General features: G+C 37.3%; 1 protein-coding gene across 1 annotated transcript in view; it reads left to right on the forward strand.

The window, feature by feature from the left end:
* Window positions 1–1,365: 1,365 nt before the first annotated feature.
* LOC100357920 (ganglioside GM2 activator) overlaps window positions 1,366–25,633 on the forward strand; it is a 52,289-nt gene continuing 28,021 nt past the window's right edge. The window contains exons 1-2 of the mRNA XM_089330907.1: window positions 1,366–1,555; window positions 12,545–12,599. The gene's annotated coding sequence lies outside the window, so the exon portion shown is untranslated. The remainder of the gene's footprint in view (window positions 1,556–12,544; window positions 12,600–25,633) is intronic.

Raw genomic sequence — 25,633 nt, forward strand, 5'->3', positions numbered from 1 at the left:
TCTTGGGTGACATGGATTTTGCTACCCACTATATGTGAGATAGGTACTAACAAAGAAGTACTTACAAAGAAAGAGAAAAGTGTGAATTGTGGACATGCCCATGAATTGTTAAGTAATACATCTCACGAAGTAGTGGAAAAAGGAGTCTGCAGTCCTGATAAATTTGTGGGGCATTAGCGTAAATGTAGTTCCTAAGGTATGGTGGTGGCTGAGGTACTTAGAGGATTCTACATGAGAAGTATACTACCCACTGAACCTGCAGGAATGTTACCCGTTAAAGGAGTGGTAGAGGAGGACTTCATAAAAAGTTCAGGCGGGTTGTTGGAAGTATGGGGAGGCAGTCAGGAGCCAGTTGTGCAGTGGAATCCAAGGAAGGAGGAAGGTTCTAAAAGACAGGTCACTTGTGACCACGGCAAGAGTTTCCTAATTGGTATTTCTGCCTCTTGTTTTGCCATGCTCCCTAACCCTACAATGATCTCTCCAATATACAAATATATTTGTATTCTCAGGCTTGCACTTCTAAGATGTCAATAGCACTCAAACTATCATATTCACAAGATTCACCTAGGCCTCATTCATTGCCTAAGTCTAACTGTTTTATTGAAAGGTCCGTTCTGGGCATCATGCACAGACACACTAACTTATGAAGGGACTTCCCTATGAAAAAGCCAAGGTGAGGCGATGTATACTGCAAGAAAAGAATAATAGTCAAGCTCGATTGATTACACATATGGAAAGAAGGCAGACTAGAAAGCCTTTCATTGCTTTTGGTTGTTCTGCAGTAAACTGAGATGCTTGGCTCTTTCACGCTTTGCTCATCATTTTTTTTTTCCCTTAGATTTAGGCATCAGCCTCTTATTAGTGAAACTATATCTTCACTGCAGAGTCTGAACTTTGTAATGAGGTATCTAAACACAAAGAACTGAATTTTAAAGAAGGAAATCTAAAATTTCCACAATGATCAGAAGATCCTGAAATATCCAGACTTAAACTTAATCACAGTTGAAGTGCAATTAACTGGCTTTTGGTTTTCCTAAGCCTGCTTAAAAGGCAGGTAAGCTACTCTGACTGTGCTCTTAACCTTTGTGAAAGTAACAAAGCAAGATAGCTCAAGTGTCTGGAGTTCTGATTCATCACCATAAAACTGAACACCATGTATTTCTCTCCCAGGGAAGATTGCAGCCCAGCCGGGTCCAAGAGAACATACGAGCACCTTATGCTGAACACACACTTCAAGAACTGGATGGTTTTTGCCATCTGCTATGCCTCACATAGCCTCCAGTTTGAAGCTGAAGTGATGTCAGAAACTGATTTAAGCAGCTTACATATGTTGCACTGCAGGAAAAATCATTGGACTTTGGGAACTCTAAAAAACAATGTTAGGCAATTGGGGCCCATAAATGCTTAGTGTTAGTGACAAATATGCCCAGAAGCCAGAGGGGAACATTTTCCCACCTTAGATTTAAGTGTAGGTTTTCCTCCTTTGCTCGGCAAAAGAATTTTCACATTATCTTGTGTGTACCGAGAACCACATGGTCATCATTCATTATAGCAGGTAAGGTTATTTTAGTTAATCACAACCTTCTTTTGTTGCTTAAAGTTTGACAGAAAATGCCAGTGCTATTGCATACTTTGGAAAATTATTTTATGAATGTGCCGCTATTGATCATGGTTTTGGACAATTTAGATGCATTATAAATGGATAAATGGATAATTACTGACCTTCAAAATTCTTGAAGTGTTCTACATGCTTACTGAGTGATGCCCAAATGGCTCAGCTTTTCCTCCCAGGCCTTCTGTGGAGTGACCATATCCATCTTCCTAGCCTTATTTTTCCCTTCTCTCTTATACTTTCCAACACAGTGAATCTATACAATAATTCTTTAATTATGCTGGATTCTAAAAAAAAAAAACCTTTAACTCAATTTTCTAATTTTTTTTTGCCTAATTTTACTTTCCTTCATTTCCTGCTTTTCCTTATTATCTCTCCTTGTTGAGTTGATGCTCACTATCACCACTATCTTATCTATCACTAAAGCCCAGTTCCAAAACCTTCTCTCATGGATCCTTTTTTTTTTATAATGTCTTGTCACTGTCTTGTAGAACTTATCATGATTTGCTTTCTTTGTTAAGTATTAACATAATCAGAGTATTTTCAAAATCTTCTTTTAATAGATCATCCTTTCCTTCATCATTCACTTATGAGCCTTTGCCCCTGTCATGGGCATTTCAGATCTTGGTGACATGCATTTCAGAAATTCTGAATATTAAAAATAAATGAGCATCCGCAGTTGTGATAAGGAAAGCTATAGATTTTCCCATTAGTTTCAACTTTTAAGAAATGAATGATTTTTCATTTAAGCTAAAATCTTAAAATTCTCTTAGAAAAGTTATAGATGTAGCCCCTTTTGTACACGGATCAGCAATTGACTAATGATTGGCTGAACTTCCAGAGAGGCATGAGCTCTCCGATTTACACTCAACCTTCAAACCTTGTGTTTTCTGCTCCAATGCCCCCAGGCATTGAGACAAAAATCCCAGCTTAAACTTTCACCACATCTATTCTTCTTTCCCTAGACTCCTTGCACTTCTGACTTCCTTGGTTTTCTCTGCTGATAATCTTTGTCACCTTTTTATTGTCACTCCAAGCTCCTAAAGACATTGACCCATCCGTCTTACCCTCTATGTGTACAGGGGTCTTTCCTGTAACTATTCAAAGCACAGCTCACATCAGGCTGCAGGGTTTTGATGAAATGTTCCCAAGGATGGAGTAGGAAAGTTAATTTTTTAAAAAAATAATTTTTATTTGAGAGAGACGGCATTGTCCTGTAGCAGGTTAGGCCACTGCCTGCAATGCCAGCATCCCTTATGGGCGCGATTCAAGCCTCAGCGGCTCCACTTCTGATCCAGCTCCCTGGGAAAGCAGAGGAGGATGGCCTAAATCCTTGGGCCCTGCATCCACATGGGGTATGGGAAGAAACTCCTGGCTCCTGGTGTCAGATCTGCCGAGCTCTGGTCCTTGTGGTTTAAATGAGTGAGCCGGCATGGTGATAATGAAGAGAAGACTGCTTTCTTGAAAATCTGTTTTCCTGTTGTTTTAAAATGCTCTGCAGATAATGCTCCTCCTTATTGCCTGCACAGGTGAGTAAGGGAGTCGTGAGGGGGTGCTCCCGTTACTTCCCCTTCCCCTGCCCCTGTTTGCAATCTCCCCAAATGGCAATTCTCCTCGGCTCAATAGCTTTAAGAAATGAATTCTATCTGAAGAAATGAGATAAAATGCTGACAGTCCTTTAGAGATGAAAAGGAAGAATCAAATATTTGTTTATGCACTTTCCTGATTCCTGGGAGCATATGCTTTATTCCTTCGAGACAGAAATTCTGACGTATTGAGAAAGTACCTGGCCAAATCTAAACTTGTGGAGTGCTTGTTGTTTTGAATGAGGTTGAACACATGTCCTCTTTGTTCAAAATTTGTGCTTAGCTAAGAGTCATGAGATTTGTCCTCAAAAATCCTTGGGCAGGCATTCCCTGGATGTCTAGTATGCAAGTTTTTGTTAAGACTGTGTGGAGTGGGAGAGCTTGGGGTAGATGTCGTGGGTCAAAAAGTTGTGTTTCCAGCTACCCTGTTTGGCTAGCACTAAGGAAAGTTAAGATTTCATACCAAACCAACAATGAAAAGAAACCTTTGGAAGCAGGTCCCCTAGGTTTAATGCTGTCTCTGACATTACCATTGCCCAAGTTATTTAATTCTCTATTGTCCTGACTTTCTCATTCAGAAATGTTGGATACAACAGTTTGCTTCTAATGGAGTGACTATAGAGATTAAATAAGTGAGGCAAACCACTAAGGGGATACGGGAACCAGGAATTCTGTGCACTGTGATTGTGGAGTTGGTGTATACCAACTTGAATTGGCTGTACTTAGATCAAGTACACATCTCAAACACCTGTATTAATTTAGTGATTTCACTTTTAGACATAGAACCCACAGAAATTTTGCACAGCATGATAAGAAAATCAATTTCTCCCATAGGTGGAGGTGAAAACTAACATTTATACAATTACCATGTGCAGAAACTCTACATAGGTGGCCTCATTTATAGGATTACAAGAAAGGAACCTTACAAGACTATTATTTTACCTGTTTAAGAACTGGCAGAAATGATTCTCCTTAAAGGTCTATGACCTGCCCAAGGATGCTCAGCTATTGCTGGTCCAAGCTGGGATTCAAACTTTGGTGTAGTTTTCACTCCATTATGATAGTCCAGGTAGTATCTAACAAGGGTAATTATCTGTCTGTCCCACTCACCTATTGTGTTGTGGCTGAGTTCGTGTACTGTATCATGTGTTATCCCTGCCATCTTCCTTTAGTCTTTGTTGAGGTTGCAAGATTTCTCTTGCATCCTATTTCCCTCACTGCTCTGTTTAATAGCCTCTGCGTTTTTCTCACTTCACTGAAAACATTCAAAATTCCCTTTGGATATTTTTAAATAGCAGATTGAAGGATAAGAAAAATTCAGTTTAACTAATAGTGACAAATTAAAGACATTGAAATGTCAGCTATTATTTTTAAGTGGAACAAATCAACTACCTTTTCAGATGTCAGCCAGGTCAAGCTATTCATTTCCTTCCTTTTTTAAATTGACTCAGCTGAATAGAGTGTTCTGGTTTTAATGAGAGGGCTTTAGGACAAGGTCCAAGTTCATTGATTTCTGGTGTATCCATCCATTTTCTCACTTACTTTCTTAAAGATATACTATATCTCTTTAACTTTGAAAATGGAATTTAATTTTTCACTAATGTGAATAATTTCTACCCTTAGGTTAAGAACATTTATCATATGACTACATATTTTACTAATGGCTTGGTTAGTCTGTATTAAGTTTCCACGTGATGTTAACAGTCCAAATACTAATTTGATATATTTGACCTGATGACAACTTATTGCTTCAAGAACTCTATGAACTGCATAAAAACAAACAAATACTTCATCCTAGGGCATGGCTAGTTGCATAAAGATAAATTAGACATTTCATAACGTTTAGGTAATGACACAGGTGGCTCAGATTGAGTTTCATTATGGCTCACAATGAGTTTCATTATAAAGGAATAATACTGTGGCCAAAAAAAGAGGGTTGGATTAATAACAAATGCTCTTCATTTGTATTTGGTGCTGTGATCTGTGAATTATTTATGCTTCTAGGCAAAGCCTGGGAAGTATTTCAATGAAGCTTAAATTGTCAGTGTTACTTATACTTTCCCATATTTTTCCTAACTATGTCTTTCTGGATAGTACCACACATAAATATTTTCATTGTGTTATGCATTTATTTGCAATATTGATGGCACTGTAAAATGTGGGGTATTAGCACCTCTTTAACCAATGTCAGACTTAGAATTAAGATCGGAAACACCAGTGTCGTCTTTTTAGAAATATGGAGGTTATCTTTGATTATTATTCAGCTTTTGTAGCTGATGAGCCAGCTATAAGTCATACTGTAGAAAATTTATTGTCTAGAAATCATGCTACTGAATATTTTATCTTACTGGAAATGTGCAATAAAGGGGCTGCATCTTTAATCAAATACATGATGATGTTGCAGTCTCTTGGTTGGACTGTCATATTAAAATGTTGAGGTTAAGCAAAACTAAAGGCATAGCTCCTTGGGAGAGCAGTGAGTGTGTATGCAGGTGTGAATATTATTCCTCAAAGAGATTGTTTTAATCCACCTTTTATTTTAAATCTCTTAACAGCTGAAAAGGCATGTAATGTTCAGATCCCGGTTACCCTAGGCAGAGAAGCATGGTGATGCTACAGTTAGGAAGAGAGCAAAGTGAAATCAAATAATTTATGTTCATGTGTTTTCAGTTTCTCTCTTTGAGATGTGTCCAAAATCTCACAGAAAATTCAAGGAAATTTTCTGTGGAAAAACCGAAACTTTTTTTAAAGGTGTAGATCAACATTTCCTTTGTGTGTGAAGGTGCCCTCAATGTACACTGTGTCCCAAATGCCTGGTTGTATGGTGGTTGCACTTCTCTGCCCTGCCTTGACCTGGCATACAGGTGCTTGTGAGTCTTTGTGGTGTTGCAGTTTGTTTAGGCATTGGACAGAGGAAATGAGCATTTGCTGTTTGATTTGACTTCCAGTTCTGGCTTCTTTATTTACTGTTGGACATACTATCCTGATGCTTTTATTCCTTTCAGGTCTGAAAAACCATAGGAAAGGGATACTGACAGTGGTTTCACAGCAACAGCAAATCTGAAAAAACTTTAGCTGAGAAAAACCCTAGAGGGAGGTTGGAAATATGATTGAAATATTGTCAAGTCAGCATCATGCTTTGTCTTGACCTTGTATAGCTACTTTTAGTGTCAGTCTCATTGTTCTTTTACATTTTAGCCTATTGCCCTTTAAAAATCTTTCTCCTTGTATTCCTCATAAACCTGGGGTAACTTAATTGCTTATTGCAGAAGTTTTAAAAATACTATACTGAGACTTATTATTGCTGGATCACTAAAAGTAGTGGATATGGAAACCAATGCTGTTCAATGGGATAATGGGATATTTTTGATGATAAAAATAGTTTATTCTGGCACTCTCTGGTAATCACATGTGGCAATTAAGAACTTAATATGGTTAGTGTGCCCAAGGAACTCAATTGTAATTTAAAGTTAAATAGCTCTATGCAACAGATACTGTTGACACTTGACTTTTGAGCAAATTTATAATATTCCTTTAGGAATCACTTTTTAGGTGAAATTCTATATCTTATTTCATTAAAAATTGATCTAGGTCCAACATTGTGATGAAGCCAGTTACTCTGCCACTTGCTACCTAGGCATCTCAAACCGGAGTGTCAGTTTGAGTCCCTGTTGCTCTGCTTCCCAGGGAACTTTCTGCTAAAGTACATAGAAGTCAACAGAAGATAACCCAAATCTGTGGGTCCTTGCCACCCACGTGGGAGACCTGGATGGTGTTCCTGGCTCCTGCCTTTTAGCGTGGCCCTGACCTGGCTGTTGTAGCCAATTGGGGAACAAATCAGCAGATGGAAGTTATCTCTCTCTGTCTCTCCTCCATCTCTGTCACTCTGTCTTTCAAACAGACAAATAATTGATTCGTTTAACGATTAATCTAAATGCATTTATGTGTGTGTATCTATTTTTTTAATGTTTTTGGAAGTAGGTAGTGTAAGAGGCAGTAGTGACAAACACGTTTCTATCCTCATATGTATTATAATTAAGCAAAATCACATGACAAGCCTTTTTTTTGTGGGAAATGTGTTTTACCGTTAAGAATTCAAGAATTGATTACAAATGAAACCTGGTGGTCTGCTATTTCAGAACTAGGAGGAATTATAGCAACACTTCACTTACCTAGAGGTCAATGTCCTCTCCCTCTGTAAGAAGGAAAGCTTAGATGCCAGAAGGAAATGCAGACCTCCGAGTGGCCTCCAGCAAGTCCTGGAGGGCACGGACATCACTGAAGGCTTGGCTTCTTCTGTCTCACTACTTGCATGGCCACACTAGATTCATTCTTCCTGTTACAGAATGTGGGGATTTTCACTGTCCTTTAGGCTCTGCTGAAATCCCATATATGCATTAACGTCAAGTCTAAGCTCTATGTTACCCTGGCCCTTGGCCTCTGCTTCTTCAGTGCTGTATTTGCTCGATCCCTACAGTTAACAACCTAATGAAATGTCACCACACACTAAAGAAAATGCTCTAGAAAGTTTAGCCCAATTCCAATGTCAATTTCCTATCAGAAATATCATTTTCTTGGGTAAACAGGCATCATACTTGTGTAGGAAAAGATTCTTGGAGACACAAAGTGGACCAGATTTTCCATATTTCTCTGGTTATTCTTACCTGATTTCAAGTGGACCAGATGGTGCTGGCATTTTTCTTTCTTATTATAGTACTATATATAAGTTTATAAGAGTTAGCCAATATTCCTCTGTCTCCTTCCGTTTGAGAGTCTTGTCCTCAGTTGCTCCAGACTCTGAGAGCACATCATCTGCATCCAAAAGACAATCATTGAAAGCTTCACCAACTGCTTGGCTGCTGTGTCCCAGGGACTACCATCTGCTCAATTCAGGATTTGGGGATTTTCTCGGTGCTCTTATTTTACCCAGACTCCATCTGATCTGTCACTTGCAACATCTCACGCTTCAGAGTGTATGTATGAGTTAGGATTGTTTGGATTTCAAGTGGCAACATCTCAAACAGACTTGGCTCAAGCAAACGATGATGTTTTTTCAAAATATACTGAACAGAGAGCAACAATCCTGTAGGAAGCATCACAAACAAGTTAGGCCACATAAACATGAGTCCCTAGACTGAACTAACGTGGAAGGAGTCTCTCATCCTTGTGTTCTCTGTATATGGACATCATTCTTCATTCCAACTTAAGATGTTCTCTTTTTTTTGTGGGAAATTTGGCCAAGCACATAATTGACTTTCTGCATCACAAGTCCAAAAATCTTTGTATGAATCTCCTGATTAATTTACTGCTTAATACTTACTGCTTTAAGACTCTGACTTCAATTTTTGGTGATTGTGGAGAGGATGAGGGTAATGGTTAGCATCATGGAGAAATATAATCTGGTTTAAAAGAAGGAAGTTTCCACACCAAGCTGGTGGTCAGCTGGCTCCCTTTGTGCCTCATTTCTTACATCTTGGCTCTTACATCCTCCTTCTCATTCACCCACTATATATCATCTCTTCTTTTTGTCCACCAGTTTAGCCATTTTTCACTTTTAATTCCAGAACTGTGTACATGTTTTGCTTTTTATCTAGTTACTCCAACTTATTTTTCAAATATTAACTAAATTGGGACTTTTTAGAGATGATGAAGTGGATGAGACAAAGTTGAGAAATTTATGAGTAGAAAAATATAGAAATATATTCACAATAGATTATTGAAAAAATGGAATAGATAACATAAATTTAAGTTTTTTTTAAACTTTCATTTAAGAAATACAAATTTCGAAAGTACAACTTTTGGATTATAGTGGTTTTTCCCCCTATAACTTCCTTCGCACCTGCAACCATCCCATCTCCTACTCCCTCTCCCATCCCATTCTTCATTAAGATTCATTTCTAATTATCTTAATATACAGAAGATCAACTTATCATATACTAAATAAGGATTCCAACAGTTTGCACCCACACAGATACACAAAGTATAAAGTATTGCTTGAGTACTAGTTTTACCTTTAATTTGCATAGTACAACACATTAATTTCAGTATCTACTATTTTCAAGGTTGCTGTAGTCTAGAAGAAAACACAATTTCTGGGTTTGGAAACTGAAATCAAGTAGTGGTATAGATTATGGAATTAGGGAAGTAGTTCTCACTTTGTTTAGGTGGTAAAACATTTGATATTGGTGGTGCTTACTGGGCAGTTGGGAAAGTAATGAAATATTGGTCTATTAAATTGGAAGGAAATGCATATGAATCTTTGTGCTTAGTCAGATAGCAACTCATGCTAGATATTAGAACAGAAAAACTCTAAATCTATTAAAGATTAGGAAATAATTATATGAAGAAACATTTACATTGAGAACCTGCTATTCCACTTGCTTAGTATGGTTTTCTGAACTGAGAGAAAAAGTGGAAGATTTGATTTTAGTAATGGAGCATCTTGGTGGAGCTCAGTGAAAACTAGTTATTTAGGATCCAGCACTGAGTATGCTTTCCAGGAGTAACGGGGTACATTTATCACAATATGTGTTGTTTGCTCTCTGCCTTTTATCTGTAATTCTATGGAGTCAAAGTAGATAGCCTGATACTACATACAAAAAGAGACATTGGGTTCTGAACTCTGGCTATCTGCTGGAGTCACTTGAAAACTTTAACAATAAGAGTAGATGACAGATACCATCCCAGGCTATTTTAAGCACAATCCCCCCCCCCCAAGTCACTCCCCCCCTCCCCAGTTCATGCTACTGTGATATTAGTGTTGAATAACTGATAGAAAAGATAAAAAAATCATGAATATCTTAGCCTAGCAAACAAAAGTCTTGCATTATTATTCACATTTAAGGCAGTGCAATGTAATTATCTTTTATCTCAGTTTCTTTTGCTGGGAAACAAAGAAATGAGACTCAGTGAACTCATGTGTTTTTCTAGCTCTAGGACTCTTTAGATGTACTCCTGGAAATTTTCATTTTGAAATACTTATTGAAATTTGTATTTTAAAATAGAATTTTTTAAGTACATCCAATGTACTTAAAGAATAACTACAATGAAATCTTCAGCAATATAAATAATTCATGCATAGTATAATGTGTATAATGTTGGTTTTGTATGTAATTAGAGATCATATTCTGAAATTAAATCATTCAGTGTTTCCTGGTTAGGGATACTTCAACAAATTAAATAAAAAAGATAAACTCTCCCTAGTTATCATCATCATCATTGAGAGAAGATTATTTTATCAGTTCTTTCAACTCTCCTATTGTCAATGTTTCCAAGTTTCTCTATTAATTTTTTAATATTTCCCTTGAGAATGGTGAAGCTGTCATTACTTGGCCCACCTGTCAGTTTGTGGGCCACCTGAACGGTATTTCATTTGCAAAATACTGTTAGAATCATTTATCCATTCTTTCCATTGGTTTAACTGACATGCATCAATAGAGATAGAGTCAGCCTTTCATATAATTGACTGTAGGCATAACTTCATAGCATGAAATAATGGACAGAATTATTGAATTACTTGGAACTGTTCTTTCTCATTCTATCTCTTTGTATGTCAAAGCTGATTTCTGACTTAATGCAGCTGCATTTTCTGCTTCCATTGCCTGGATAAGGAAACTGATAGTCTGAGAGCCTTATTATTTGCCTAGGTCACATCACAGGTGTAACAGGTGATTGATACAGAACCGTTTTACTCTGAACTCGATAGCTCCTGGCAGTTCACCAGTGTTAAAGAAATGTTCAAATATTCAATAAACATTTAAGGAAAATCATCTCTGTGCATGGAGTTGACAGGGATATAAAGGGAATGAGATGAAGCCTCATTAGGATCCCTCTTAGGAGAAAAGATTTTTTTTTAATAACATGATCTGATTGTTACTCAGGATAGTACCTGAGGCCAAGAGACACAGGATTTGCTTGGCTTTTCTACTGTGTAAGAGGGTGGATATTGTTTGTTTTTCATGAGGAGGAGAAGGAATTAAAAATTATGGGAGAGAAAGACAAGAGGTGGATGGGGACAATGAACTACCAAAAGGTCTAGTCAAGTCTAACAAGTTCTGATTATTTAATATGAGAAGTTTCTTGCAGACATTACTATGAATCTTGGTTTCTCATCCGGAGCTCTCCAGGACAATCAGAGATGTTTGTGGAAAGCTGCAAGGCGTTCAGACACATAGGGAAGAAAGCAGCTCTGTATTCATTGCTCAAACTATGGCGATGTCTACAGGGAAGTGAGAGGTGTGGGAGAAAGTGGAGTCACACCTGAACTGTGCCATGCTCAAGGGACAATGTGCCAAATTGTCCTCAGCCTACAATATGGAACTGTGGATACATTTTTAAAAAATAAAAGCAAGATTTATTATGCTCTCCTCAAAAGTAATTGCCAATGACATAGTAGTCCAGAATGTTTCCAAATATGTCAAAGAATATCAAAATAGAAAAGTCTAGAAGTATAACAATTAAGAGCAGCTGCCTACATTATTTCCTTAGCTGATTAACACAGGTGTGCAGAGGCAGAGACATGATGGAAAAGGTCAACATTTGTACAGTTGTAAAAGATTTAAAATTCAAGGATTTAATTAACTCATTTATTTTTTCTTCTTAGACATAGTGTTTCATCCTGGTAGACTTATGAGATTGTGGAGTATTTTTTTTAATTTAATACACCTCATTTCTAACTTGGAATTAATTTATCTCAGTGTGGAAGTGCTACAATGAGCTTTATTACACTCACTGTATTTTAAATAACTACCATGGCCTGCTTTATTATTTTTGGTGATAAAATATTGCTAAATTTCTCATAATGTGCCAGGACAATGATTTGGACAAGTGAGTTGCATATTTACAAGAGATTATTCTTTTGTTTTATTGTGAAAGGTAATCTTGAATAAGTTAACAGAGCATATGCTTCTGTAGTAAGTCAGTCTCCAAAATTTAATTGTTTATAATGAATGTGCCAGGTTCTTTAGAAGATATATTGTTCTACTGTTTAAAAATATTAAGCAATTCCCAGAGCACTTAAATTCAATTTGATTTGACTAGTTCATTACAATTTTTCATTTAAACACAGACAAGAGTCTTCAGAATAATGATACTAGGCCCCAAATTTTCATCCTAAATTTAGGCCAAGTAATTAGTGTGTGTTTCCCCACAAGAAACAGGTAATTATAATGGTAAATGTCCATTGGATAAATCTTCCCAAAAGAGTGGATGTCTTATTTGTATGCTTTAACAACATTAGCATAGCTCTTGAAACCAAGATTTTAACTGCAGCTTATATACTTTCAAAATGTGGCACTTACTACTTGAATAAATTTGTCATATTTGTTTCGTATGTTTCTTCCTACAGAAATGGCACTTGAGCTAAATGCTACTTGTGTTCACCTTGGAAGAAAATCAGATGGGTATGTAATCTGGTATGAATGCACAATACAGTAGTAGATTACTTTTTTTCATGAAAAGGAACCAACAAAAGTATTTTAGGTATCAGTCAATGAGCACCCCACTTGAGGACCTCATGTTCTGCTGTGTCTGCAGTTGTGTAGTGGCTGGGGATCTGATAAGCTCCATATGAGTCTTTTCTCATTTGTCTTCTAACTTAGAAATCCATATGCAAATGACAGATAATGGAGGCACAATGTCAGAGTTGTCTTCCTCTCCTGGGAGACATTCCCTTCCCCACACATAAATGTAGTAATAGCTTATTTTCTTTGTGACAAGAGGAATATTTCCTCTGTTTAGTTTTCTGTGCACATTTTAAAAAATGAAACAAATCTTCTTTTATGGGTGATTGAAAATAAACTGATTGAATACACTGGTTGTCTTCAGCAAAGCAAACAAGTGAAATCATCTTCTGGTTTGACACATGTATCTCAGGGAGTTTTCTTGCACAGTGAGCATGCATGAGTTTCCAGATTTACAGCGAGTCCAAATCTGGACTTTGGTAAATGCTCTCCAAGAATGAAGTCTTTGAAGATGATCATTCGTCCTATGCTGGTGACCTCTCTCTTTCTGCTTCATCATATATCACTGAACAATTTTCTTTCTTTCTTTCTTTCTTTTTTTTTTTGACAGGCAGAGTTAGAGAGAGAGAGAGACAGAGAGAAAGGTCTTCCTTTTCTGTTGTGAACAATTTTCTTTTAAAACCGCTATATCATTCATTCCTGTCTATGTTTTTCAGAGTTATTTATATGTGAACATATATGAATTATACCTACCTACCATCAGAGATCCTCTGCATCATTTCTTGCAGAGAGTGATAACATTGCCTTTTCACATATTTGGTCAGACAATGTGCATTATACCTATTATTGTAGAACTGTTCCATATTGATTATAAGCTAGATATAAAAGAGTAAGCAAAGATAACCATAAGGCATAGACTGATTTATTGTTGACATATTTCTATCCTTTTATTAAGACCTAAAATAAAAAATCTACAAAAGAATTTCTGCTGACAAATATAGAGGCAGAATTTCTCATATGGTGACAAACTAGGCTGGAATTTGTTCAAGGTTGGTGCTATAAAATCTGAATTATTGATTTAGTTAGAGTTCCCTCCAAGATTATGTACTGTATGACCCTCGCTGCTTTCCTTTACACCTGAACTATCTTCAGAAGGTGTTTGTTCCTGGGTTCTACTCATGATAGATCCTTGATGAGGCACATAAAGAACTGATGTAGGTAGACTGATAAGACAGATGCCATCAATAAATGCCTTCACAAAAACACTCGCCTGTCACAAGTTAATTTGACGTAGTATTTTCTGTCAGGAGGGTGGATTAATTTTGTCCATTTTCTCCTCTTGTCGTAATTCTTGTCATGTGAATAAGAATGTATTATAAAAAAGAACATACTAGACATTATAATTCTGTGATAACTCATTTTTGTGACAAAGAATATAATGAGACCAGACAATAGTGCAAATTCATCATATTCTTACAGTGAACTTAATATTGACTTTTTGGCTTCTCCTCATGATTTCCAAGGCATGTCACTTATGGTTTTATACCAACCAAATGATTAAAGGAACCACCATTGAAAGACTTGTACTGATTACAAAAAGCCTTTTCAAAGGGAAATAATAGAACCATTTTTATTTTCTTTTTTTCCAGCTTAGAAACATGTTTAATGTATGTCTGTGATTTCATTTGATGAAGAAAGACTCCTTTATTTGATAAAGCTAGAAAATGTTATAAACTGTAAAATTAGAGTATGTTAATTATTAAGAATAGATTTATCAATAAATCATTTTAACTCATAAGGTGAAGCAAAATTTTATAATAAAGAATCGTTCTGGAGATGAGTGTTGTAGCACTGTAGGTTAACCTGCTGACGGGATGTCTGCACCCCATATAAGAGTGCCGATTTGAATCCTGTCTGCTCCCTTTCCAATACAGCTTCCTGGTATTGCACTCTGAGAGCCAGAAGATGGCTCAAGTGCAGGGACCCTTGCTACCCACATGGGAGACTTGGGTGGCGTTCTGGACTGCTGGCTTTGGTCCGGCTCAGCCCTGGCTGTTGCAGACATTTGGGGAGTGAGTCAAAGAATGAATGATATCCCTTTCTTTGCTGCTCTGACTTTTGATTAGATCAAAATAAATAAATGGTTTTTTTTTAAAGAACGCTCTGAAATGGTCCCTATATTTAGTCCCAGTAGCTAGAGAAAAGCAATCATTTTTAACACGGTCTATAGCTACGAATATCAAACTCTACTTTAGAAAGTACTTCCTTAGTGAACAGACTGTTAGTTTTTTAAATTGATCTTCATTTGTATGACCCTCACCCCAGCCCCATGGATGATTGCTTCACTTCTTTTCATGTTGAAATGAGAAAGAGTAATTATCTAAACAGCCATTCTTTTTGTACTTTAGGCAAACATTTAAACAGAAACATTGAAAATAGAATCTGTAGGAAAAATTGAAGCTGGAAGAACAGCCATGTAGTATGAATGCCATCAAAATAACACATTTGTTACCATTTCTGTACTCATTATGGTCAGTGAAAACCATACATAATCACTCTCATTCTGAGTTCACATAAATCCTCAATTTCTTTCTCGACTCAAGCTCTAGAAATGCATTGCTAATAACAGGTTTTCTCAAAATGAAGTCTATTTATGATTCTTGCTGTAAGAGTCACAATCCCTGTGCAAGGTATATGGATCATGTTAAATAAATGCTTGTTAACTGGATGATCAGATTTTCCTAATTTATGAAGAAAAAAACAACAACATAGCTGAGATCTCATTTTCCCTGAGGCATAAAGTAAGAGTGCTTTCCATCCATAAAGACATTTGCTATTGGATTCTCCTAACAGAAGGGGACAACCCGTGTTTACATGCTTGAACTCTATACACATCATGAGTATTCACATAAATATGAATTCACTCTGAGGAAAGTGAAGTGAGAAGGACTGTTAGGTATGATCTTTGCTTCCAGCCCTTTGTGAACTTGGATCTCAATTTCCTTGATTATAAATTTCTTTTAATTCTAAACTTTGTTTCTATACTTATGTACAAACCAATCATAAACCAGTAAATTTCACCTTACCTGAGTAAATGTATGTATTTGTATCTCATAGAAAAACATATGAATTTTAAAAAGGATGTATTTATTTATTTGAAAGGCAGAGTGAGTGAGTGAGAGAGATATTTCACTCTCTAAATAGCCACAGCATTCAGGTCTGGGCAGACTGAATCCAGGAGCCTAGAGCTTCACACAAGCTTCCCACAAGGGTGGTAGCAGCCTCAGGTACTTAGGTCCTCTTCTACTGCTTTCCCAGTCACATTAGCAGGAAAATGGGTTGGAAGTAGAGTAGCCAGGACTGGAACCAGAAATCTGATATGGGATGCTGGCATTGCAAGCGATGGCTTAATTTATTGCACAATGCAGGCCCACCAATAGACATTTGACTTGAATTTTTTCCATGGACCTTTGATGAGGAAGTCAAAATCCAGTGTTCACTTTCTTTATTTCCTAATTATAATTACATGCAGGAAAAGACATGTAATAGTATTCCTTTCTTTTTTACAACCTGGAAATTGTTGTTTTGTGTGTGAGTGTGTTGAAATCAGAGTGTATCTCTTCGTGAGGAGAATTTCTAGCAGAGGCAGAATCTTCAAATAAAGACCCACTGGAGTCTCTTGGTTGTCTATTGCTTTTTGAGCACAAAAGTCCTGATCTGTTGTGGATCCCTGCAAATGATGTTCATACAAGAAGCCCAAATCACCCAGTGGGGGAGAAGTTAATTGGCCAGTCTTGGAATGAATTTAACTTCTGGTTGGCAGGTGGGGTACACTGTAAAACACCACATCCAGGTTGCACTGTAATTTGTTTTTAATTACTGTGTTTGCTTGGGAGAGTCTGTAAGGTCTTCTCATTGCTCATGCCGGTATGCTAATTGACTGTTTGGAGATTTACAAACTGAGTTTTACACTGTGTCCCTTTGATAGCCTGTGGTGATCTGAATAGTGTACTATTTATTTAGCTCTTTCAAAATTTTGCATTTTAATAACTTAAATAATGATAAAACAGCAAACTTATCTCTTATTAAAATTCCCCATTTCAACTAGTAAAGACTGTAAGAATGTATTGTCCTTGAAGCTTGTCTTTGATTTCATTTTGTTTCCTGGCTTAGAAATAAAATATTTTTATGTGGAATGTTCATAGGTGTCAGCAAGTAAATACTGATTTATGTTCACACCATTATAGCCCAGGGAGATGAGAGGTGAGGTGGGTATGAGAAGAGCAGCCAAGCTGCAAGAGAAGCCAAGCAAATGGCTCACCAGGTGCCTGCCCAGCAGGAAGCATGCCCAGGGGCAGAGCCTGGGAGCTCAAAGTGGGTCAGCTGGGGTTCAGAAGTGCACAGGTGCTGGGCAAATCCGTGCTGCAACCTGGAGCAGTCATGGATCAAGCTGGGAAGGATGAGAATAGGCAGAGAGATGACCTACAAAAATCACAAGGAGATAGAATAGGGTCAATTAGAGGACTCATTAAAGGCAGGTGAGTAGAAGGTGTGCATACAAGTAGAAATGTCCATGGGAAAATTTCCAGATGTTGAACCTGAGAATAGAGATGCTACTGCTTATAATTGAGTCTACTGGGCCTCAAAGCTATTGGACTGGTAGTAAGGGACTGATATAAATGATAAAAAATCTACGAAGATGTCTGTTTATGTTTGTTGCATTTGTACTGATATAAAATTCATAACATAAAATTTTAAATATAAAATCCTGTCTGTACTTTCTGGTGTGGGGAGTGCATTTTTCTTTTTCAAATCCAGGTATTCTCTAGTTCAGCCCTTTAGGGTTTGCAATTGCCCTTGGCTATCATTGGTGCCTAATGAGTTTCATAAAATTTTTATTGAGAGATGGAACGATTATTCTTCCTGCTATTTTTTTGGGCCCAAATCTTAAAGATGTAAATTGAAGCTCTGTTCCCATAAGAACTCAACATAAGCAGCAGGAAGATGAGTTTAGAACCTATATGTGGAATTTAGGCGCCAACTCATCCTGATTGGTAATCTAAATATTTTTGTTTTACCCTATTTGGGAAGTGTGCATGGGCTGTGTTTTCTGCATAATTTTTTTAATTTTTAAATTTATTTAGTCATTGTCAATAATGTTGTAAGTAATTATCACATTAATATGCTAGTTATACAGTATTATGTGGCCAGGAATTCTGGAATTCTGATGTTACCAAAATTTCTACATCCATGTGCTCCATAATACCTATTTCCTGTGAAGATTTCAGTCCTAAATGTATGACTAAATCATTTCTTCTTTCTTTTTAATTTTTATTTAATGAATATAAATTTCCAAAGTATAGCTTATGGATTACAATGGCTTCTCCCCCCCATAACTTCCCTCCCACCCGCAACCCTCCCCTTTCTCGCTCTCTCTCCCTTTCCATTCACATCAAGATTCATTTTCAATTCTCTTTATATGCAGAAGATAAGTTTAGCATACATTAAGTAAAGATTTCAACAGTTTGCACCCACATAGAAACACAAAGTGAAAAATACTGTTTGAGTACTAGTTATAGCATTAAATCACAATGTACAGCACATTAAGGACAGAGATCCTACATGAGGAGTAAGTACACAGTGACTCCTGTTGTTGACTTTACCAATTGACACTCCTGTCTATGGCACCAGTAATTATCCAAGGCTCTTGTCATGAGTTGCCAAGGCTATGGAAGCCTTTTAAGTTCACCGACTCTGATCATATTTAGACAAGGTCATAGTCAAAGTGGAAGTTCTCTCCTCCCTTCAGAGAAAGGTACCTCCTTCTTTGATGATGATCTTAAACTGGAACTGTGCCTACTTCCTTGGTAGGGATGAGGTTGTAGAGCTGGACTGATAGTGCTTGGGATTAAGAGCCACAAGTCAGATTTCTCTGCATTCAGTTTACAGACATACCACTTACACTAGTTATGGCATGGCTCGAGTTATCTCATCTGTAAAATGGGAATAATAACAGACCTCAATTCATGGTGTTGGTGTGAAGACTACATATATTAACCTATGTAATATGCTTATAATAGCACTAGATCCAGAATAAGCATTATATTTTTTATTCTCTATACAATTATTATGATAATTATTCACTATGATCCACAGTGGAGAGGAAAAAGGAAGATGAAGGATAATGAGAGCAAATTTGTTCCTAAGGGTCAACAAATATAACATAAATAGGATGGAAAGAGAACGATGCAATATGAGCAATTTTATCTGCATTTAGATGTTTAACAGTGATTTTATTTTCTGTCCAGGTGTTTGATAACATCGTGAATATAATTTACACTTTTAACCAAATGAAGATGAAACAGTCATAGACCACACTAGAAAAAGGCTACTCGCACACAGATTGATTAATTCTCTCTGTTTTTTTAAAATTGTGAGGGTAGTAATTAACTGTGCTTTCATAACTATAATTACAAAACAATATTGACTGAGAATTCAAGATTTGTGTAATTAACACAAAATGGTAATGATGCAATCAAGCATATCATAATCTACTGACAGCCGTAAAGAAAATGTGTTCTACCAAAACAAGAAAAGAAATCTGATGAGAAAAGTGTCCATGTAGAGCCACAATGGCAAAGGAAAACTTGGATAGCCAAGTGATCCAAGTTGGTCATCCAAGAATATTGATGATTGTAATAAAGATATTACCAATATATCTTTGCTGAGTAATATGAATATAAAGCCCAAACCTGACAGCATAGTGAACAAATCTGCCTGTATAAATTTCTTCCCAGGATTGCCTTCTATTATTTTAAATCACTTTTAATCTTTCCACAATAGGAGGCTGATATTCAATTTGCAAATGCCTGAACCACACTGGCTTACTCCCTAATTTCATCTGAGAAAACCATTTTATAATCTAATATCTTAATTCCACATAGTAAAGAGTGGAAATACACAATAAAGTGTCTACAGGGGCTTTCAATATTTCATCTGGGGTGTCATATTGAACATTAAAATGCAATGTAATGGAAAGATGTGTAGAAGAGATGAAATGATGGTGTCCTGCTGAATACCATAGAGAAAAAAAAAAAAGACTGCTTCAGCTTAGAGTGCTACATCTTATTTACAGCTTCAACTAAGATCTTGACTTCAATCATGGAATCTCTAGTTAGTTTGCAGATCTGGTTTTATAAGTCTCCTGGGGGAAGGGGAAGGGAAATAGTCTCGCCTGATTGGTCCACTGATAGGAGGCTAGCTCAAAGATGCAGAAAACTAGTCAGCAATATGAAAGGTGGAATAGAAGTTTCCTAGGGATAATGTACTTGAGTGGAGGATTAGTTTCAAAAACTAAGAATTTTTGAGGACAATGGAAGGGCAAGATAATAAGCGGAGTCCTACAGAAGAAAGAAGGAAACAGCTACATTGTGAGCAAAGAGCTGGCTTAAAGCAGAAAAATCTGAACTGGATATATACTGTTTTAATTTCACAGACTAAAGATGTGAATGTGGCAATGCAGTATAGCTGTTTGTTAACAGAAATATCAGCAGAATACATGCTATGTGCAGAAAACTGTGGTTAAGGAAAAGCCAAACAAAAATTATATTTGAAAAAACTCAAGAACAGAGGCATCTAGTTCATTACATGCTTGTTGTAAGAACCATGTAAGTTATGTATTTTGGCACATATGCAAGTTTATTTATTTTTTGTGTTTATATAGTTACACTTATTTTACATTATGTGATACATTTCTTAAATGTAGTTACTGTGTTTAATATTTTGTTCAATATCCATTTTCAAGATTTAGATTACATCTGTAAAAATAGAAATGGTTTTAAAGGGTTGTTAAACGCATATGCAGAGCAGTCATTTCCATGTGAATGGATCATGTTCAGTTAAATAGATCCTGAAAGTCAAATCCTGTCAGCTTTACCTTTATTTATTCTTTTAAAGGATTTATTTATTTTATTGAAAGTCAGAGTTACACAGAGAGAGGAGGAGAGGCAGAGAGAGAGAGAGAGAGAGAGAGAGAGAGGTCTTCCATCACTGGTTCACTCCCCAACTGGCCGCAATAGCCAGAGCTGTGCCGATCTGAAGCCAGGAGCCAGGAACCTCCTCCAGGTCTCCCACGTGGGTGCAGGGGCCCAAAGACTCGGGCCATCTTCTACTGCTTTCCCAGGCCATAGCAGAGAGCTGGATCAGAAGTGGAGCAGCCGGGACTTGAACCAGGGCCCATATGGGATGCTGGTGCTTCAGGCAGTGGCTTTACTGGCTAAGCCACAGAGCAAGCCCCACAGCTCTACCTTTAAAGCAGAACCAGAGGCTGACTGCTTTTGGTCCCGCCCCTGCAGCCACTCCTGGTCTTCTAACTGGTCTCATGGCTTCCCAGCATCACAGGTGAGAGGTACTGCGGGAATGAAAGTCACATCACACCCCTCCTGTGCTCACCCCCTAAAGACTGCCACTTCACTCTGAGGAGAAGCCCCTGTGTTTCAGCCACCATGAAAAAGTTGCAGAAGCTCTGCAGAGCCTACCTTACATGGTGCAGCTTTTGTATCTGTGATATCAAAGCGTTTCTCTTCACTTCAAAGTGTAAAGAAATGTATATTTCACTGTATATTCCTTTTCACTTCAAAGATGTTGGAAGTCTTCCATTTTGCTTTCCAAGTTCTACAAACTTGAACTTAATGTCTGACACTGTATTCACTACAACTCAGTTCTACTAGAATATAGCCATTTGGTGGCTTCATGGATCTATTCATAATTGCTTGTAACCTGTTATTATCATGTGCCCTATGCCTCAATGATTTCTTTTTAAAACCTTGGCCTATTACTGCCTCCAGGTTAATAGTCCCAAACTGTCTTTTATTAGAATTATCCTTCTGAGAGTGGACTATTCAAGATAGATATGTTTGTAGGAATTTAAAGTTGTTTGTTAAATTGGGAGGATATGTGATGCAGTGCTGACTTAGAGTGACCCCAGTAGCTAAAAATGGAGGGAAATGCTTTGACTGAACTCTTTTAAGATGCTCTCACAAGGGAGAAGCAGCATTCATAATTGATGAGAATGCAACATTTTGTAAGTATTGAAACTCCTTTGAATCAGATATAGTTGTTGTCACACTTAGTTTAATTGCTGCAAAACATATATTTCAAATATTTATTTCCAAGTGAGAGTGTAAGCAGGAGAAAGAGAGAGAGAGAGAGAGAGAGAGAGAGAGAGAAGCAAAGAGACAGAGAGATATCTCTCATCCTCTGGTTCACTTCCTAAGTGCCTGTGACAGGCTGAGCTGGGCCAGGCCTAAGGTAGGAGCCAAGAGCGCAATTCAGTTTTCCCATGATGGCAGGGATACAAAATGATTCAACAATTACCTGTTGCCTCCCAGAGTATGCATTAGTAAGAAGTTGGAATTGGAAGCAGAACTAGGACATGAACCCGGGCTCACTAATACGGGGCATGGACATCCCAACCCGTGCTTTAACTGTTGAGCTAAACTCTTGCCCCTAAAATACACATTCTTGAGTTTGGCTACACAAATTTTGCTTTAGAACTGGAGTGAGGCTCAGAAATGTGTTTACTTTTTATTGAAAAGTAATCCTTACACTTTTAGATCAGAAACTCTGTTAAAAACTAGAAGACAAAAAGACAAGGTCTAGCTTTGATAAGGCACTGGATTATTACACGACCTTGGACATGTAATGTTCTATTTCTTTTCGGTTTCTTCATCCATAGTATTTGCAATTCACATTTGGATAAAAATTTTACAGACTATGAGTATCATTCTCAGGAATTGTCTGATGTAATCTTTCTAGCATTTTGCAATGCAGTTATTATTATTCTCATTTTATTGAAAAATAAATTGAAAGTCCTGTAGGATTATCACAGATCATTGACACAGGCAGCTCAGTGACAAAACCAAAATGAGAAATAATGCCACTTTTGACCCTAAACTTGCCTGTCACTGTACTTCAGATACAAAAATTGAGTGGGTTGAAACTGTATTTAAATTCCCTTGTAGTGTAATTGTGTGATTAATGCAGCCAGTTTAGACAGATACAGGGCTACTTTGAATCCACATTCCCACTGCAGCAGGGTTTAATTCTAAGAAGTTATTATTCTGGCTAAATTGATAGCTGAAGTACATTAAAAATGGAGCTAATCTTTTCTTGGTCTAAACTATTCTGTTTTATTAATCACTGGGTCACACAGATAACTTATTCAATATTCAATTCCATGACTTTTGTGGAAGGGAAGGAAAGGAGCCAACAGAAGCGAATTGACTCTCACAGTATGAAATGCCCCAAGAAGTTGTGGCAGATCTCCCCCTAGAAGACACATTGCTATTCATTTATGATTAGCAGAAGCAACAATACTTTATCTCTCCCAATCTGCATTCTGACAAAATGTGAAGTAAGACAAAAGAGTAGGAAAGATGAGAGATCAGATAGCACTTGCATTGACTGCACATCTAATAGTAGAGAATGTGTCCAGCTGTTCATAAGCAGTGGGCACAGGGTCAGAGAGCCTCTCCTTGGGCAGAGACCTGTTGACAGAAGTAGATATGCTATCTGTGCAGAGACACTGTTCCCAAGAGAACAGGAGTTAGACAAAACTGAACTGCACATGACTGTTTGTCTTTCACCTTCACTGAACAAGTAAGTTACTGTTCCTCCTTGAAATGGGTAATTAAAGAATAGGGCAAGAGGCCAGGATCATGGAGGAAAAACTCTCTTCATGATCATCAGAGAAGTAGAGATTAAACATTTCCTTGTAATTGATTACACTCCATTTGGTATGATGTCTCTTTGACTTGCAATGGAAACAGAAATCTGGAGTAGAATTTGGAGGAAAGGGTAAGAAAAAGTGGATCTTTTCTGCACCCTCATTGTCCTCATCCACAAACTTCCATTTTTTTTTTTAAACTTTTATTTAATGCATATAATTTTCCAAAGTACGACTTATGGATTACAATGGCTTCCCCCCCATACCGTCCCTCCCACCCACAACCCTCCCCTTTCCCACTCCCTCTCCCCTTCCATTCACATCAAGATTCATTTTCGATTATCTTAATATACAGAAGATCAGCTTAGTATACATTAAGTATGGATTTCAACAGTTTGCTCCCACACAGAAACATAAAGTGAAAAATAATAGATGATTTTTTTAAATGATGATGAAATCAGATCAGACCTATTGTCATGTTTAATCCCAGTGAGAGTCAAGTTGGGAATTGATAATTTCTTTTTTTTTTTTTTTTTTACAGAGGATCAGTTTAGTATGCATTAAGTAAGGATTTCAACAGTTTGCACCCCCATAGAAACACAAAGTGAAATATATTGTTTGAGTACTCGTTATAGCATTAAATCTCAATGTACAGCACATTAAGGATAGAGATCCTACATGAGGAGTAAGTGCACAGTGACTCCTGTTGTTGACTTTACCAATTGACACTCCTGTCTATGGCATCAGTAATCTCCCTATGCTCCAGTCATGAGTTTCCAAGGCTATGGAAGCCCTCTGAGTTCTCTGACTCTTATCTTGTTTAGACAAGGTCATAGATTCTGCTGGATTCACACACTACATTTCTCTTTTTAGGGGCTCCTTTGAGGAAAGCTGCCTCCCTCAAACTTGATATCCCAGCCCATTACATCCAGTTCATTTTCCCCCTCACCCACTTGTGGACATATTGTTCTCTAATATGAAAAGATCCTCATGTCCTTAGTAGACAGCAACAGAAGTGCTTTATTTTCAGGAGAGTGTACTAAGTTGAAGATTTGTCTGCTAGCACTGTTGATATTTTATTTTTAGGAATAGAGGAGCACTTAATTTGAAGGGATAGCTAGTAAACAGCATTGCACGAGATTGGCATCCTATTAAGTCTATTTAGTCAAAACTTGCTGAGTGGCATTGGCTGGAGAGAGCTCTATGGAAACCCAGGAAATAAGAACTTAGAGTGTCAGGCAACAGGGAAAATCAAATTATTGTCAGCTTGCTACAGGAACTGTATTCAAGCAAAGGTATTATGCTGTCAGTGGTAAATGTTTAAAAAGCCTTGCCTCCAAGAAAATATATTGCTTGGTTACTCCTCTAAAGCATTTTCATTTTTAATCTCAATTTCAGGATATATCCCCATTTCTGCTTCTATTTTTTCTTTCCACTGACCTCTCTTCAGAATAGACTCCTTGTTCACCAAGCACAGGAGAGTTGAGTAGAAAGCAACCTCTTTACGTTTCTAATCCAAGAACCTCCTTTTACAAAAGGAAACTGAGTCTGGGTGACATTATGTGATTTGTCTAAGGTGCCCCCACAAAGTAACCACACAGCCAGTGGTTGAACTCAGCTGCTCCAATCCCACACTGACAAGAAAAGGTCCCAGAATTACCTTCTATCATGCTATTTTCTGTTTGTTCCCTGCTATTGTCTTAGCATTGAACAGCTATCTAGTTTAAAAAATAATGCAATTTTATAACAGCTTCTAGGGTGTGTAATAGTGGAGGCTCTTGGAGACGCCTTTACAGGAAATACTTATAAGGATATTGTTGCATTGTTGATCACTCTGTGCTAGACATTATGCTAAGTGCATCATGGGTCTCATTTCCTTTAACCTTCATAACTATATTATAAGGATCTTGCAGAAGTTAAGTCTTTCAGATTATATAATGTTACAACTCATCAAATACAATTACAACTTTTACTTTAGTATCCCAGCGAAGAACATGAAGGGATTATAATTTCTCTTAAAGCAAAGATCCTGATTAATACAACTGAATCTATCAAATAGCATGAAATCCTGTGCTCTCTACTCTGTGGGTGGCAAGTGATATTGATGATAAGTGCTCATGGTGGGGCAGGTATATTGTTAAAAATAGCTGATAAGAAGTTGTTGGAGGCTTGGGCTCAGGTGAACTATTGTGTCTGTCATACTAGGTAAGACATCCAATGAGCTTTGCTGCCTTGAATGTTTGTTGAG

This window comes from Oryctolagus cuniculus, chromosome 4, assembly GCF_051225735.1.
Source record: "Oryctolagus cuniculus isolate XC-2025 breed Fujian yellow rabbit chromosome 4, ASM5122573v1, whole genome shotgun sequence".
Classification (NCBI taxonomy): Eukaryota; Metazoa; Chordata; class Mammalia; order Lagomorpha; family Leporidae; genus Oryctolagus; species Oryctolagus cuniculus.